We start from the raw sequence: 17,093 nt of genomic DNA, 5'->3' as shown, positions 1-17,093 counted from the left end.
GCCGTGTTTGCATTAATCTCGGCCGGTGTATATGAACTTTCACAATAATATAGTATATTGTAGGAGTACTAGCAAGATGCCCGTGTGTTGCACGGAAGATCAAGTTCTTGTGGGAGAAAAGGATGAACGAGGGAAGGCCTTATCTGCAAATGCACATTCACGCATTTCACATTTTTCTACATCTACGGGAACCTACGAAAGGGTTAACGTAAATTGCTTCTCTCTCTCCTCCCCTAATTTTCATGGTGGTGGGCCCCTCCCTCCCCCCAATCTACAATCAACAGCTTACACGTTTCACATTATGTTAATTATGTAACTGGGACTACGTAAGTGTAGCATTACTCGTCCTAAAAAACCCAACTAAGCCAACCTCCCAGCATATCGCGCGGGAAAAGACCCGGCCGCGCCGTTTTAGTCGGGATTACCGGATTACTAGTAGTAGTATCGATGGATCGCGCGAAGCAACAAGTTTTTTTTTGAGGGGGCGAAGCACCTAGTTTAAAAAGAAAAAAGGCGGTACACTCACAGCACCCCTGTCGCGGTCGCATTGCACCCCACACACGTTCGGTCCTGCACACGGCTCACGCAAACGAAACGCGCTTCGGCTTGCCTCTTCACTAACACGTGGGACTGCACTTGGAGAAACTGACCATGCGCCAAACTCCCCCCCACCCACCGCGCGAAAATCCTCCCCCCCCCACCCAAAAATTCCCCCCAAATTCTAGATTCAACCGCCCTTCGGCCAATTAGCCAATAATATTCCCCAAACCCCCATCCCCCCGTCCCCCTCCACTCCATTCGCTCCGCCAAAGCCGCCCTCCTCGCCACGCTGATACGTCGGCGCCGCGGTTCGTCGAGGGGACGCACGGCGATCCTCTCGCTCCCATAGTACGCTCTCGTAGACTGCCGTCCTCTAGCCGCGCCGCCACCGCTGGCGACGTTCTTGTGGAGGCACACGGCGGTCAGCGCCGCCACCGCTGGCGACGTTCGTGTGGAGACGCACGGCGGTCAGCTTCTCCCACGGTACGCACATTCTAGACCCAGGCGCCGTGCATGTCGGTGTAGCGCTGAATGTTAGCTGATAGACGCTGTTAATCTCACTGTTTGCCGAAGTAGTTTACAGTCAATATGTTCTGCTTAAGAAGCTTCCTTGCCCTGTTCTGCACTCAATCTGCTTAGCTGAGATGGCATGCCAAGGCCGATTAGTTGCTAAAATATCCTGCCATATATTTATTGTGACGTAGATTGCCATGGTCTAGTAGCCAATCTGTTAGGTGAAATAGCTCTACACCGTTTTATACTCGGTCTTTGTTGCTGCGATGGCCTTCGATAGTTTGATGGTTGTGTGCTCGGCCTCATTGACTGCTGAAACAGCCTGCCATAATTTAGCACTCAAATCTGTTTGCTGAATTAGCTTTACATATATTTCGTTACTTAGATCTGCTCGTCCAAATATCTTGCCATAGCTTTACCAAGGTATTTTCTTCTGGACTTCATAAAAAAGCATATATGTTTTTCGTATAATATCTAGTAGAAGAACTAATTTGTATGTCTAACAGATGGACAGGACTTGGATAACTTCTGCTCGAAGATTCTCCACTACATATGTCGAGGGGTTGAAAACTTCATGAACTTTATCAGAGCTGAGTACGGTGGTCCGAAATCAGATGTCCTCTGCCCATGTAGCAGTTGTATGAATTCAGTTACAAGACCCCAGTCAACTGTGCAAAATCATCTACACTTGTATGGGATGTCGGTCACATATACTAGGTGGGTTCATCATGGTGAAGTTGTGAACGTCAATGTTATTGACTACGTGGAAGCAGCAGATCACCATCTTGATCTGCCTGATGCTTAGGTGGAAGAGGAAGAGGAAGAGGTGGTGGCGGAACCAGTGAGTTTGACCAACATTGAAACAATACTACGAAATGCTCGTGCATTCCGTGAACTTTCACCTGCAGAAGAAAAACGGTGGGCCCGCATGTTGGAACAATGCAACGTGGCTGTCACCCCAGGAAATAAGCTGTCAGTATTCTCAGCTATGGCACCTTTCTTCAGGTGAATACATCTGAGCGGATGACCAACAAATCATTGATGCGATGTTGGCTGCTTTCCGCAAAGCTTTCCCAGATGCGTCTGAGCTGCCACACACCTACAGTAAAATGAAGAATTTCCTTAGTGCAGTTGGAATTGGATATGATATGATCCATGTTTGTAAGAATAATTGTGTTCTATTCCGGAAGGATTATGCCAACTTAAGTGAATGCCCGAAATGCAAATCATCAAGATGGAAAGATGGCGATGCTGTGAAGAGGATTCCTCATAATGTTCTGAGACATTTTCCAATTACACCAAGATTGCAGAGGTTGTTTCATGATGCTGAAACAAGAGAGGATGTACTGTGGCATTCTAGGAACTAGGACTACAGAGATCAGAACGTAATGAGCCATCCATCACATGGTAGTGAGTGGAAAAGCTTCAATCAGAAGCACAAACAGTTTGCTGCTGACCCGAGAAACATTAGACTTGGCTTAGCTTCAGATGGATTTAACCCATTTGGCCACCAGAGCGCCACATATAGCATGTGGCCAATGCTTGTTATCCCTTACAACATGCCTCCAAATGTCTGCACCAAAGAATCAAACTACATGATGGCCTTGCTCATCCCAGGTCCAAAAAGTCATGGAAAGGATTTTGATTTGTTCATGGATCCTCTTGTGGAGGAACGTCAATAGCTATGGAGGGGTGTTCTCACTCGAGACCTATATAGCAGCCCACCAGCTGATTTCTTTCTGCGTGCTATTATAATTTGGTGCATCCATGATTATCCGGCTTTGGGCACTATGTCAGGGTGAACGACACATGGTTACAATGCATGTGTTCGCTGTTACAGGAATCCGCTGTCATACGCAATACTTAGCAAGATCTGTTACATTGGACACCGCCGTTTCCTTGCCAAGGACAAGCCACATCCTAGAAAATACCGAAGACATGTGTTCAATGAAAAGCATGAAACCCGTGATGCGCCAAAGAGGCTCACCGCCGATGAGTTGCTAGTGGAATTAGAGAAGGTCAGGAATATTACACCAGGAAACCATCATGATAATGGTAGTGGGAAAAGGAAGCGTGGCAGGGCAGAAGAGAGATTATTGTTTACCCGCAGGTCCACTTTGTGGGACTTGGAGTATTGGAAAGATTTGGATCTGCGGCATAATCTTGATGTGATGCACATCGAGAAAACTATATGTGACAGCATTATCGGCACACTTCTTAGTATTAAAGGCAAGACGAAACATACCTTAAAATCTAGGATTGATTTGACACACCTGGGTATCAGACAGGATTTGCAGGTGCAAGATGAAGGTAAACCACGGGATATGGCACCAGTTGTGTACGTCTTGGACAAGGTGAAAAGAAAATAATTCTGCAAGGTCCTGTCACGTGTGAGATTCCCACATGGATTTGCTTGCAACCCTGAAAGGAGAGTTAGTGCAGATGGAGACAAGGTACAAGGGTTGAAAACTCATTATTGCCACGTCCTACTTCAAAGGGTTTTACTTGTTATCCTTAGAGGATTGGGCCGCCCTGACTTATACAGAGCAGTTGCAGAGTTGGGACAATTCTTCAGGGAACTCTCCAGTAGAAATATCAGGATAGATGCTTTGGAGCGTCTTAGAGACAAGATACCAACTATCCTATGCGACCTTGAGAAGATATATCCTCCAGCCTTCTTTGATGTGATGGTGCATTTGGCTATTCATCTACCTGATGAGGCACTACTTAGAGGTCCAGTATAGTATGGCTGGATGTACCCTATTGAAAGGTGGCTAGGAACTTTCAAGGGCTATGTTAGGAACAGAGCTAGACCCGAGGGTTCCATTGCAGAGGCCTACATTGCTACAGAAGCGTTGACATTCTGCTCAAAATACATTGAAATAGCTGATCAGCTTAGCAAAGACGTGGATGAAGACAATCCCGGGCTCAATGTTTTTGATTATTCGGTTCGAGTTACAGGGAAGAGTCGACAAGAGGACAAACCTAAAGATTTGGACAAAATGGTTTGGTATGTGTTGAATAACTGTCCTGAGATACTACCTTATATAAAGTAAGTGCTAAGTACTGCAGCTTATACATCGTAATCTACTAAACTTGCAGCACATTCTTATATATTTAGATGTTTGGCGCGATCACTATGTTGTGCAGCATCTACAAAAAGGAGTTACTGCCACAAAATCCAAGAAACATTGACAAACTGGTTATGGCAGGATTTGCGAAATGGTTCAAGAGCCAATGAAGCTTTTGAATTGCACTATCATTTTTTTAATATATTGAGTACATAAGATGATCAGCTTGTCTATTTTCTAACCATAGGTTAATAAGATGCGGGAGGATGGGCAGGCAGTTGATGATGCCCTTTACTCACTAGCAATGGGTCCTGATACTCGGGTAAGACATTATGAATCTTGCGTTGTTGGAGATGTGCGCTACAACACCCTTGCACGAGACGAAGGCAGGAAGACACAAAACAGTGCCATCATGAGCACGGATATGTATGACAAAGAGACAACTGAAATGTATGCTAACATAACAGACATTGTTCAGTTGCAGTATATCTCCAGTTTTGAGGATCATCGGTGTGTGGTTCTGTTGTGCTATCGTTGGTATAACCTGTTTTCCAGGATCACAAAACCCAGAGCTGATGATTATTTCAAATCCATCAATGTCAAGGCGGCGTACCAGACCAACGAGCCTTTTATTTTGGCAAATCAAGCAACACGGATATTTTTCTTGGAAGACACATTTGCACGTAGCGATGACTGGAGAGTAGTGCAAAGGTTTGAGCAGAGGAATTCGTTTAATGAAGTTGCAGAACAAGACGATGCTTACACTGCTCCTGATGTAAAAGATAACACAGATGTTCCAAATATCTTTGAGAACCATCACGTCAATGATGCCGGCGAAAAGATTGCCTGTCGTGTTGTGGACATACAAGAGTTGATCAAGAAGAAGCCAACGTTCGAGGGCGTTGAGGATGAACAAGAAGATGACACCATGGGGAATTACGATTCAGATTGATACACATGGCGAAGATGTTGACGCTGCTGCTGCGGATGATGATTACATTGCTTTTGTCATCCTGTCAGAAGACGTTTTTTATCTACTATGTGAAATTGTGTTTGTTATGACAACTGAAACCTGATGAACATGTTGTTTAGTATTTTCCTATGAGAACATCACTTGTTGTGTATGCTGATTTGTGTTTGGTGATTGTATGACGACTAAAACATGATGACATTGTTGTTTAGTTGTACTCATATTTGGCTGTGAAACTTGAATTTGATGACATAGTTTGTTGTTGGACTGCAATTTGCTCGACGTCTTCGAATGAGAACAAAGCTGACCCGACAGGTCCTCTGCTAATTTATTTATTTATTACCAAAAGGGCCTCTGCTATTTATTTATTTATGAGCAAAAGGGGATACCCCCTGATTTCCGTTAATAGAAATCATTAGATGTTCACAACACTACGCCCAGCCTGCTACACAGGTTTCATTCATTACTAGTTTCAGCAAAGTGCTCATGTCATAGCCACTGAATACATCACGAGTGCTACATACACTGCAAATAAAGAGACAATCATCCTACAGAGCACATCGATTTTTCCCATTATCTTCACAAGCTCTTTCATCTCCTCATTGTTGTCAAGGCCGTTCAACAGCTGTTGCTTGGCCATGATCAGAGGAACTACATCTTTAACCTTCTGCTCTGCATCTTCTTCTTCTGCCGTTCCTTTAGTTACTTGTCCAACACCCCAACCTGCTGGTATTGGGATTCCTCGGTTAACCAAATAATCAGCGTAGTTGCACTCCCCCACATCAGCAACTTCCCAGAAATACAAATCACACGAATCTTCCCTTTTCTGGACGAATCAAATTGGAAGATCATCAACCAAACTATTAAAAAATCAGCAACTGAAAGCAGCAGAACAACACTTAAACATATTATTACCCCATGATTCGGGCATTTGTAGAAGACTCGGCCAGGGTTGAGGATTGTGGTTGAGACGCGACGGATGACTCTGCGTGATTTGCAGCAGTGGCACCACACCAATGACAGCGGGTTGCGATGAGCAACCGGCTGCGGTGCCCGTGCCGGCGGGGGTGTGATGAGACCCACAGGCGATGGTACGGGTGGCGACTTGGCGCATATTTGGTTGTTGCCTGCTGAAGAGCAGGTGGACGAGCAGCCAGCGGACATGGTTGCTGCGGCCAGAGCTTCTGATACTATGCAGAGTAAGTAGAGAAGAGGAGAAGCGAACGTTGGATATGTCAGTTTCATTACTTGCAGAGTAGCACAACACCATATACAGTCATAGTCTAGGTTTGTATTCGAACCAGCTATAGGAGCACGTCTCTCTTTTTTCTCAAACTCAGCAACGTCTCTTTACTGGTACACTAGCTTGTTCTGTACGCCTTCTCAAGTCTTTGATTCCTCCACCTGACATCTGGGACCCACCGGAAGGGCCTCTGTATTTCGCAAAAAAACGAGCCCCCCGCTGACAGGTCGGACCCACCAGCTATCTTCGCACGCAAGGAAGTGCCTCCTTATTACGCACAAAAAAATGAATACTCCCCCTGCCAGTTGGAACCCAGCATCATGGGAGGCTGACTTGTGGGCCTACCAAGTTGACGAGGACGGAGGGCTTTGTCAACTTAGTCAATATGAACGATTCTAGCTCCAGTTACCGTACGATGTTCATCAAACGGCAGTAGTGCTTCTTCAACCTCTGGTCTTCTTGCTCCAGCCGCCCAAACCAGCGCCGGTCGTGCCGCGTGCTCCTGCCTCCCGTGGCCGGCTGTGATGCCGCGGAGGCCTCACCGCCCCCTACTACTCCTACCGCTGGCCAGGCCATCCCTCTACTCACCCACACCCCCTGTTATTCTGCGGCAACGGCAGCCTCACACTGTAGCCGACCAGTGAACCCTCGTACTCCTCTCCGCGCGGGCATCCACTGCCGCGTCTTCCCCGGCTCCGCGTCGTCCCCTTCCTAGGCCTCGCTGTCGTCCATCACCTTGGTGCTCTCGGCGCGGCGTGGTCAATGTGGTCAACGACCGACTTCCATCGGAAGAGTACTGTACATGGAGAGGCTGACAGCTGGGTCCACGGCCACATGTCATGACCGGTTTTTCAATAAAATATTTATTGAGAGACCAATCCCTTTTACGGACCAGTAAAGAAGAATTCCTTCTCACTGGTAGACAATATCTTGGTCACAGAAGAAAAATACCAGGAGTACTGAATATAATACAAGGTTGAGCGGAGGCTGCTCAACAATTTATTACAAACACGCCGATAAAACACAACGGCGGATAGGGTGGCATAACTACTAACTCACGATAACAACGGTGGTGGAAATATCACAGCGGAGTGGTTGATAAGACTCCTGAAAACTACAGCTCTTCGAGCGTTGGAGAGAGGCTCGAGGAGACTTATTGCGGGTGGCGGAAGCGTATATAATACAAGTGACCAATATCCAGGATCGCACGGGACTGACTGGGATTCCTCTAGGCGTCGAACTCACTATCAAACTCTTCATCCATGAGATCGCCTTCGTCAACATCTGGTCAAATCAACAAGCCAGGTGAGTACTATGAAAGTACTCGCAACACAGTTCGGACATAAGATATAACAAATATGAACATGATGCATATGAATAGATTAACAAGTGCACTCAAACATAGGGATAATAATGCAGGGGAAATAAAAGAGAAGTCGGGCGGTAGTCCTCCCGAAATCCCAAAATAAATACTGGGTGCCAAACGAGGGTCTGAATGACTCCTCGAGAGGAAAATGCAAGAATAACAATGCCGCAGTCGGGCGTCAAGGCGACGCCACATAAAGGGCTTACAACAGAAAATAAATGACAGTGCGTGCCACAGTCGGACGTCTGAGCGACATCACATAAAGGGCTTATATTGAAAGTAAAAGACAAACATGCCGCAGTCGGACGTCTGAGCGACATCACATAAAGGGCTTATATTTGAAAGTAAAAGACAAACATGCCACAATCGGACGTCTGAGCGACATCACATAAAGGGCTTATATTGAAAGTAAAAGACGAACATGCCGCAGTCGGACGTCTGAGCGACATCACATAAAGGGCTTATATTGAAAGTAAAAGACAAACATGCCACAGTCGGACGTCTGAGCGACATCACATAAAGGGCTTATATTCATAACTTCATAATTTAGTAGCTCATGAATTTAAATCATATCAAGAGAATAATCAGCCATGAGATAAACAACAGGGTTAGTCCATCCACAGGAATAACGTTCAGCCAAGTTTACTACTCATGCATGCTTACCGGAAAGAAATATACCACGAGGATTTGACATAGACATGGATACACTGATCACGTTACTTGACCATGGATACGATGACTCGGAAGGATTTGACTCTGCAGAGTTTGTACTTTAACCACAGCCAACAGATTTCAGTAGTCACGGGGACTAGTTCCGTTTACGGTGTTTTGGAAGAAACACATCTAACCAGTACACACCCATTCAACATTCCGAAGCCAGGAATCACCCTCGGCAACGTTCAAGAAAAACCTTGAGACGGGGAGGCTACAACCTCGCGTAGCATGGGATCAAATTTATATACGCGCGCTCTAAGGGGTGCCCCCCTCTCGGTCCCAACCGGAAACACCCATGCCCCCTTACCGGATAACTGGCTTTAATCCAGGGCCATGGAACCCTCATCCCGGCCCCTCTATTTGGTGTGTACACGGAAAGAGGTTACCAACTTACTAAACCGCATTCTGGCAGAAAACATGTGGTAGCACGGAAGGGGGAAGAACGATAACGTGACTCCGTCCACGTTAACGTTGGAATTTATCGGATGACGTAAGGCTGGCGTGCTACAACAGTACCACCTTACTGCCCTTCATGTCACCACATGACTAGGCCATCTCTCATCAAAGATCACGGTAACTTCGGAACACACGGGTAGTTGCCTCACATGCAACGAGATACTCACCGATGCTCATATGCCATGCACAACCTTTCACGCAAACATGCAAAACACCTATCATATCAAAGGTACAAACATGCTTGCCTGGTTCGGAGAAGTCGGAGTCTAGCTCGGCGAAGTTCGCGGCTCCGTCACCTCTTCCGGAACCTACGGTATAGCGAAAATGCATACTAACGTGAAAACCAACGCGTGCATAAAATTTGTCTCAAAAATTTTCCAAATAAATCCTATAAAAAACTAGACAAAAATATAAGACTGTCAGAAAAAGAATCACTCAAAAATCATCTTTTATTAAAAAGTTATAAGGGTTTTAGTCCAGGGACTAATCTGTGATGAAACAGAAAATTTCCAGGGACTTAACTGAGAAAACAGAAAACGGTTCGAATAGAAACGCGCCAGCCCATAGAGAAAACATACTTTGCCCGAAGGCACCAACAGAAAACGCTTCGGGGGTCAAAGAAGAGAGGCTGACGTGGGGGGTCCACATGTCAGGTTTGAAAAACCTCGCCGGCGCACGAAGGCTGCGGTGGTCGTCGGCGTCGAACCACTGCAAGTCAGGGAGATCGGAGTGTACCAAGAGTATCAGCGTGTCCTTCCGCGTCGGTGGGTGGTGGACTTGGGCGTCGGGGAGCACCACATCGACGGCGACACTTTCTCCGGCGGACGGCGGCTCGGGCGATGGTGGAGCACTCCGGTGGGTGCTGCAAACTCCGAATTGAAGTGCGGGTCAGGAGTGTAGATGCATAAGGGAGCTACTAGCAAGAGATGGGAGGCAGGGATGCACGCACGGGAGCGAATCGAGCTGGATCCCGTGGCGGGTCGCGGCGGCCGGAGTTGAGGAAGGAGACTCCCTCGGGGCTCTTCCAGTGGCTAGGCGTGGTCTTGGTGGAGTGCAGAGGTGGTGTGGGTTCGAGGTGGAGCTCGGGGCCTCTATTTGTAGGCGATTCGAGGGGGTGGCCGTGAACGGAGAATCTCCGGCGAGCGATTACGGCGAGGCAGTGGCTTGGTAGAGGGTTTAGGTGGCCAGGCAGCATCAGTGAGGGTTACTGGTCCCGTTCCACTGCTAAACTCGGTCGGTCTTGGCGTAATGGCTCCGGTCCACGGCGGGGTTGCTGTACTGGCACGGCGGCGGCAGAGAGCGCGCTCCGCGCCCAGCGGTTCATGACGAGGGTGGCAGCATGCACTGGGGAGTGGAAGACCACGCGGCGGCCTCCGGTGGCTTGGGCGGCGCTAGACGGCGCCGTCTATGCTGCGCCTCTCTCTGGCGGCCGCAAAGCCGCCGCTGGCGTTGGTCACGGGGCGGCGCACCTCCTCCTGCTCGTCGCCGACTCCCGCAAGCATCCAGGCGCTCGTGCGGTGCAGAGGACAAGGGGGAGGGGACAGGAAACACGGCGACGCCGGGGCACTGGTGAGATCGACAACGGACACTGAAGAAACGACAGTAGTTTCAGTCACTGTTAACTGAACTTGATTGAACCTTAGAGAAACAGTGTCCAGTAGGTGTTCGATGAAATGATTTGGCATGAAGAAAAATTTTCCTGGAGCTGGGACTTGGTGAGGTGACCTCTCAATGCACCCAGAGGCTGCCTGATTTTTCTCAGATTTTTAGGAGAAGGATTTGAATGAATTTCATCAAATTTGGCAAATCTGGTCCAAACTTGCAGCAGGTGTAGTTTGAAAATTTTGAACTGAAGACCAGTGGATCTTCATGGATCTTGGTTGAGGGTTCAAAGGACTAGGAAGGGAAATTGGTTTGGGGGCAAAAATCAAAGCAGAAAGAGTAGTTCCTTTGTAAACCTCCAAGGGCCAAGATAGAAGGCAGAAATTGTTTTTGATAAGAAATACATGGAAATATTTATATGGAGAGGTTCAACTTGCTATAGTTGAGGTACATCATGATCCAAAGGTGGGGGAAAGACTTATGGGAGGGAATTTACACTTGGGTCATGGCAAGAGGAATTTTTGAAAGTGGAAAAGGATCATTCCAAAAGCTATAGGGCTTTTTAAAGAAATTTTCAAGAGGGATTTTCCCAAGAGAAAGGCATTTTGGTTTTGAGTCCAAATAACAAAGAAAACCTCCAAGACCAAAATCAAGTCTTGGGTGAACCCAAAACAAAAGTACTTGTCATAAAAGAAAATATTTTGAGAGGGAGTGTTCTTTAGAAGAAAAATTTAAATCACCTCCCTCAATTCAAATAGATGTTTTGAAAAAGCCAAATAAAATTTTGGGTGTCACACCACAACCCAGGTTTTTTGTGATTTGCCAAGTAAGTCGCTTTGTCAGGCCTGTTGGGCTGCAAATCTTTCAAGACGAGGAGAGCTACATTCGGCTCGCCGAGAAAATGGTCTATCAGTAATGAGAAATGGTATGTACATTTTTAAAACACATCAAACCGGCAATTAGTTTCAAATTTCTTTTTTTCATTTTAAGATTTTAAATTGCATTGATTTTTATGCGTGGACAACTTGTTGGATTTTATATTGATATACATTTATTTTTAAAATCAGTTTGAATGTGACTCGAAATTTCGGGATTAAAAACAGTTCGGATCGCACCGAAATATGCAAAATTTCGTATAATTTTTTAACCGTGGCCACAATATGGGCTGTAATGCTAAGAAAAAGAATACGGGCTCCAAAAAAACCTTAAGAATTAGCAAATGGGCTGTAAATTATTAGAAATAATGGCAGATGGGCTGTATGATGTTTTCCACAGATTTGACGCTTTCCTAAAAAAAGGGTTGACGCACAAGCAGTGACTGTTGGATGTCCATCCAACGGCCGTCGTGCTTCTTCAATTTCTGCTCTTCCTGCTCCAGCCGCTCAAACAAGCGCCGGCAGGACTGCCTGCTCTCTCCTCCCCGCGGTCGGCTGTGCTACCGCGCAGGCCTCACCGCCCCATCGTACTCCCATCGCTGGCCTAGCCATCCCTCTACTCACCCACACCTGCTGTTATTCTCCGGCGACGGCAGACGAACCAGTAAACCCTCGTACAGTCGTACTCCTCTCCTCGTGGGAAACAACTGCTGAGTCTTCCCTGCCTCCGTGTCGTTCCCTTCCTAGGCCTCGCCGTCGTCCACCGCCCTGGTGCTCTCGGCGCGGCCTGGTCAACGTGGTCAACGACCGACATGCATTTGAAGTGGACTGTACATGGAGAGGCTGACAGCTGGGTCCACGGCCGCATGCAAGGAAATGCCTCCTTATTACGTGCAAAATAATGATTCCTCCACCTGACATCTGGGACCCACCGAAAAGGCTTCTGTATTTCGTGAAAAAACATTACCGCCGCTAACAGCTTGGACCCACCAGCTATATCTTCGCACGCAAGGAAGTGCCTCCTTATTACGCACAAAAAAATGAATACTCCCCCTGCTAGCTGGGACCCAGTATAGTGGCAGGCTGACTTGTGGGCCTACTAAGTTGACGGGGATGGAGGGCTTTGTCAACTTAGTCAATATGCACGATTCTAGCTCCAGTGACCGTACGATGTCCATCCAACGGCCGTAGTGCTTCTTCAACCTCTGGTCTTCTTGCTCCAGCCGCTCAAACCAGCGCCGGTCATGCCTCGTGCTCCTGCCTCCCGTGGCCGGCTGCGATGCGGCGGAGGCCTCACCGCCCCTACTACACCCACCGCTGGCCAGGCCATCCCTCTACTCACCCACACCCCCTGTTATACTGCGACGACGGCAGCCTCACACCGCAGTGAACCAGTGAACCCTCGTACTCCTCTCCGCGTGGGCATCCACTGCCGTGTCTTCCCTGGCTCCGCGTCGTCCCCTTCCTAGGCCTCGTCGTTGTCCACCGCCCTGGTGCTCTCGGCGCGGCGTGGTCAACATGGTCAAGGAACGACTTCCATCGGAAGATTACCGTACGTGGAGAGGCTGACAGCTGGGCCCATGGCAGCCGCAAGGAAGTGCCTCCTTATTACGCGGAAAATAATTATTCCTCCACTTGACAGCAGGGACCCACCGGACGGGCCACCATATTTGGCAAAAAACGTTTCCCCCCTGACTGCTGGGACCCACCGGACGGGCCAACGTATTTCGCGAAAAAAAACGTTCCCCCCGCTGTCAGCTCGGACTAACCGGAGGTGCCTCCTTATTACGCACAAAAAAAATGAATACTCCCCCTGCTAGTTGGGAGCCACCTTGGTGGGAGGCTGACTTGTGGGCCTACTAAGTTGATGGGGACGGAGTGCTTTGTCAACTTAGTCAATATGAACGATTCTAGCTCCAGTGACCATACGATGTCCATCCAACGGCTATAGTGCTTCTTCAACCTTTGGTCTTCTTGCTCCAGCCGCCCAAAGCAGCACCGGTCGTGCCGCATGCTCCTGCCTCCCGTGGTCGGCTGTGCTGCCGCGGAGGCCTCACCGCCCCCTACTATTCCCACTGCTGGCCAGGCCCTGCGGCGACGGCAGCCTCACACCGCAGCCGAACCAGTGAACCCTCGTACTCCTCTCCGCGCGGGCTTCCACTGCCGCGTCTTCCCCGGCTCCGCGTCGTCCCCTTCCTAGGCCTCGCCGTCGTCCACCGCCCTGGTGCTCTCGGCGCGGCATGGTCAACGTGGTCAAGGAACGACTTCCATCGGAAGAGTACTGTACGTGGAGAGGCTGACAGCTGGGTCCACAACCGCAGCAAGGAAGTGCCTCCTTATTACGCGCAAAATAATTATTCCTCCATCTGACAACGGGGACCCACTGGATGGGCCACCGTATTTCGCAAAAAAACGTTTCCCCCTGACTGCTGGGACCCACCAGCTACATCTTTGCACACAAGGAAGTGCGTCCGGGCAAAAAAAACATGATTTGCCCCCCTGACTGCTGGGACCCACCAGCTACATCTTCGCACGCAAGGAAGTGCCTGACAGTCGGGACCCACCTGGTCGAAGCATACATAGCGTTGTCATTCTGGTCGAGAACGTGTACGTACATACTGGTCGATATAGAGGCGCGCAGGTGTCGTAGTAGAGGCGCGCACGTAGCATGTACACGTACGTATAGCGGCCAGTGTGCAAGAAAGAAAATACGGCCACGTACGTACATACGGGCAGGGTCTCGAATGCCTACTCGCGCATACGTACGGCCAGGACTCGTGTACATGGCTGGGTCGGAATGGAGAAACAGCGTCGTCGTCTTGTTCATGGGGAGCCAACCGGCTGGGTCGGAACGGAATGCGTCGCCGTGTTCATCGGGAGGGCTTGGACGGAACATCCGATGGAAACGAGGCCTGGCGTACCGTAGAACGGAGGAAACGGCCTTGTGTTCGACCGGCCACGTTCGAAACGGGATCCTGTTCATTGGGAGAGGTCTGGCGTACCACAAAACGGAGGAAACGGACCTCCTACGGTCGAAACGGGGGTCCTGTTGATCGGGAGGGGTGTGGCGTACCGCAAAACGGAGGAAACGGACTTGTGTTGGAGTGCTACGGTCGAAACGGGGGTCCTGTTCATCGGGAGGGGGTGTGGCGTACCGCAAAACGGGACTCCACAGGATACTGTTCATCTCCACCGTCGGCCCCCTCCAGCCTCCACGGGCTACTGTTCATCCACCGTCGACCTCCTCCAGCCTCCACCTGTGACTGTTCATCCATGGGCTCCTGTTCATCCAGCCTCCACCGCGCGCTACTCCACCGGCTACTGTTCAACCAGCCCTCTCCACGGGCTCCTGTTCAACCACCCCTCCACGGGCTACTGTTCATCCAGCCCTCCACCGTCTACTGTTCATCCTGCCCTCCACGGGGTGGTCCTGTTCATCCAGCCCTCCACGGGGTCCTGTTCATCCAGCCCCAACCGGCTCGATCAATCGGGGTCCTATTCATCCAGAGGCAACACCACGGGGTCCTGTTCATCCAGAGGCAACACCACGGGGTCCTGTTCATCCACCCCCACCGGGAACTGTTCGTCCAAACCCCCTAGCAACGCTCACTGTTCATCCAGAGGCAGCATCGATCGGCTTCAGTTAGCAGCAGTAGCGAAGGAATCGCTCGATCGGGTTCACTTAACAGCCATCGATCGATCGCTCAGGTTCAGTAACGCGTAGCCTACAGTGCAATCGCTCGGGTTCAGTTAGAGCCCAACGCCTCGCACCCACCCGCGTGCGTGTATGAGAGAAACGCGCATCGCTCGGCTCCGACCACCCACCCTAACCGGGAACACCCCGATATTTTCCTCGCCCTCGCTTCTACCATGATTTTTTCCGTCATGGACGGCCCAAAGAATGTCATGCAGCTGCATCTCCGACCCGCCCAGGACGAAAAGCCCATTTTCTGTCATGATTTTTTGTCATAGAAGTAGGACCCCACCACATCTATGATGATACCGGGTTTTGTCACAATTATCGTCATAGAAGTGTCATAAGTATGACAGAAAAAAATCGTTCGGCCCAAAATGTCACGGATGTGTCTTTTTTTGTAGTGATAACTTTGTGCAAATTGAAGAAGAGAGTCTCCCACAAGCTTGGGGGAGGCTTCTCCAATTACTTAATGCTTTGCCTGATCATCCTCTCAAGAAAAATGAAATACTTGATATTGTCGGTGTTCTAGGAACGGGGGTCCCCAGACTTGCCTGCATGCGGCCCATGGCGTGGCTCTGCGAGCGGGCCCGTACGGCCCATCTTCACCAACAAGCTTTCAAGACCCTCGCGAGGGGCCAAGCCTTACGAGGCGGACGACACAACACCTCCTCGGGAGCAGCCTCACCAGGCTGGCTCGCGAGGGGCGGAGAGATCAAGGCTAGGCAAACCTCGCGAGGTTCTCGTGACGTGAGCCATGACGATCGAGACCAGGTGGGCGCCAGGCGGGCGCCAGCACGCGCAGTGTCCTTGTTTCCTCTTTGGTGCTAAGGAGGCAAGTGCAGGCGAGGAGTACCGAGGTGTCAAGCAAAGGTTTCCATATCGGTGCAACGAGACAAAGACCAGCAGGACGGCAGGACGGAGGTCACCGTGGAGCCCAAGGCGGCATCACCACCAGAGCCTTTGGCAGGCGAAGACTGCTTTTGTCAGGATAAGCTGTACTAGCTGTCCCCTTTCAAATTGGCCGTTGTGGGATCCCTTCCCGCTCAATATTTGGGAAGAGGACCGGGGCCTCTATAAATAGGACTAGCCACCACAGTAGGAGAAAACAAAGCTGGAGCAATCCTCACACACCCTCAAGTTCACCAAGCACAAGAACACCTCTCCTCAGGAGGCTGTTCTTCCCCTTGTACTGTTCATCCTCTGCCCGAGAGGCAATCCACCACCACCACACTGGAGTAGGGTATTACACCACAACGGTAGCCCGAACCAGTATAAATCTTGTGTCCCTTGTGTTGCGAGTTCGTCGAGCTAGCCTAGAGATCGCGAAGTGTGTGAGGGCATGATCTGTGAGGGAGAGATCTTCATGTGCACCCCTGAGTTCGAACCTTAAGGGTTTTGCTGGAACCCGAGATCCGACATTTGGCGCACCAGGTAGGGGTGCGCCGGAGTTTTTCTTCCGTGATCCGCGTCCCATCGCTTCGTCGCATCGATGGCAGACGCCCGCCGAGCCCGCGCTGAGCGCAGGGCCGCCCTCGCCACCCACGTCGCCCAGACGGCTCCCGTCGGTGGGCCACCTCGTCGTTCTCCGTCGCCTGCCGTCAACGCCGCCACCGGCCCGGCGGGGAATGAGCAGCAAGCCTCCTCGCTACACCCCTCGGTGCGGCGGGACGGCCGCACCGCCACTCCATCGCTGACCCCGGCCGGCTCGTCATCTCACGCCCGTCGTGCTCCCGTGGACGCACAGGCCATGCTGTGCATGGCACGTGAACTCCTGCGCTACCGCCCCATCGACGACCTCTACGAGGACTGGCTGGACCACATCGCCGAGCTTGTCAGCGCCGCACGGGGCTCCCCCGCACCGTCCCTCTCGCTCCCTCGTCCGCCGCCGGCTACTGGCGATGTAGCTCACTGAGCACCTCCACCACCTCTGCACCAAGACGGCGCCCTGGCGCCAAGGCGCGCTACTCCGCGGTGCGACCCACGGCGTCCGGCACCCATGCGCGAAGAAGGAAGCTGACAGGAAGTCCCTCGCCCGCAAGAGAACGC

The sequence above is a fragment of the Triticum aestivum genome, chromosome 1D (assembly GCF_018294505.1).
Source record: "Triticum aestivum cultivar Chinese Spring chromosome 1D, IWGSC CS RefSeq v2.1, whole genome shotgun sequence".
Taxonomy (NCBI): domain Eukaryota; kingdom Viridiplantae; phylum Streptophyta; class Magnoliopsida; order Poales; family Poaceae; genus Triticum; species Triticum aestivum.
This window is presented reverse-complemented; position numbering follows the sequence as displayed.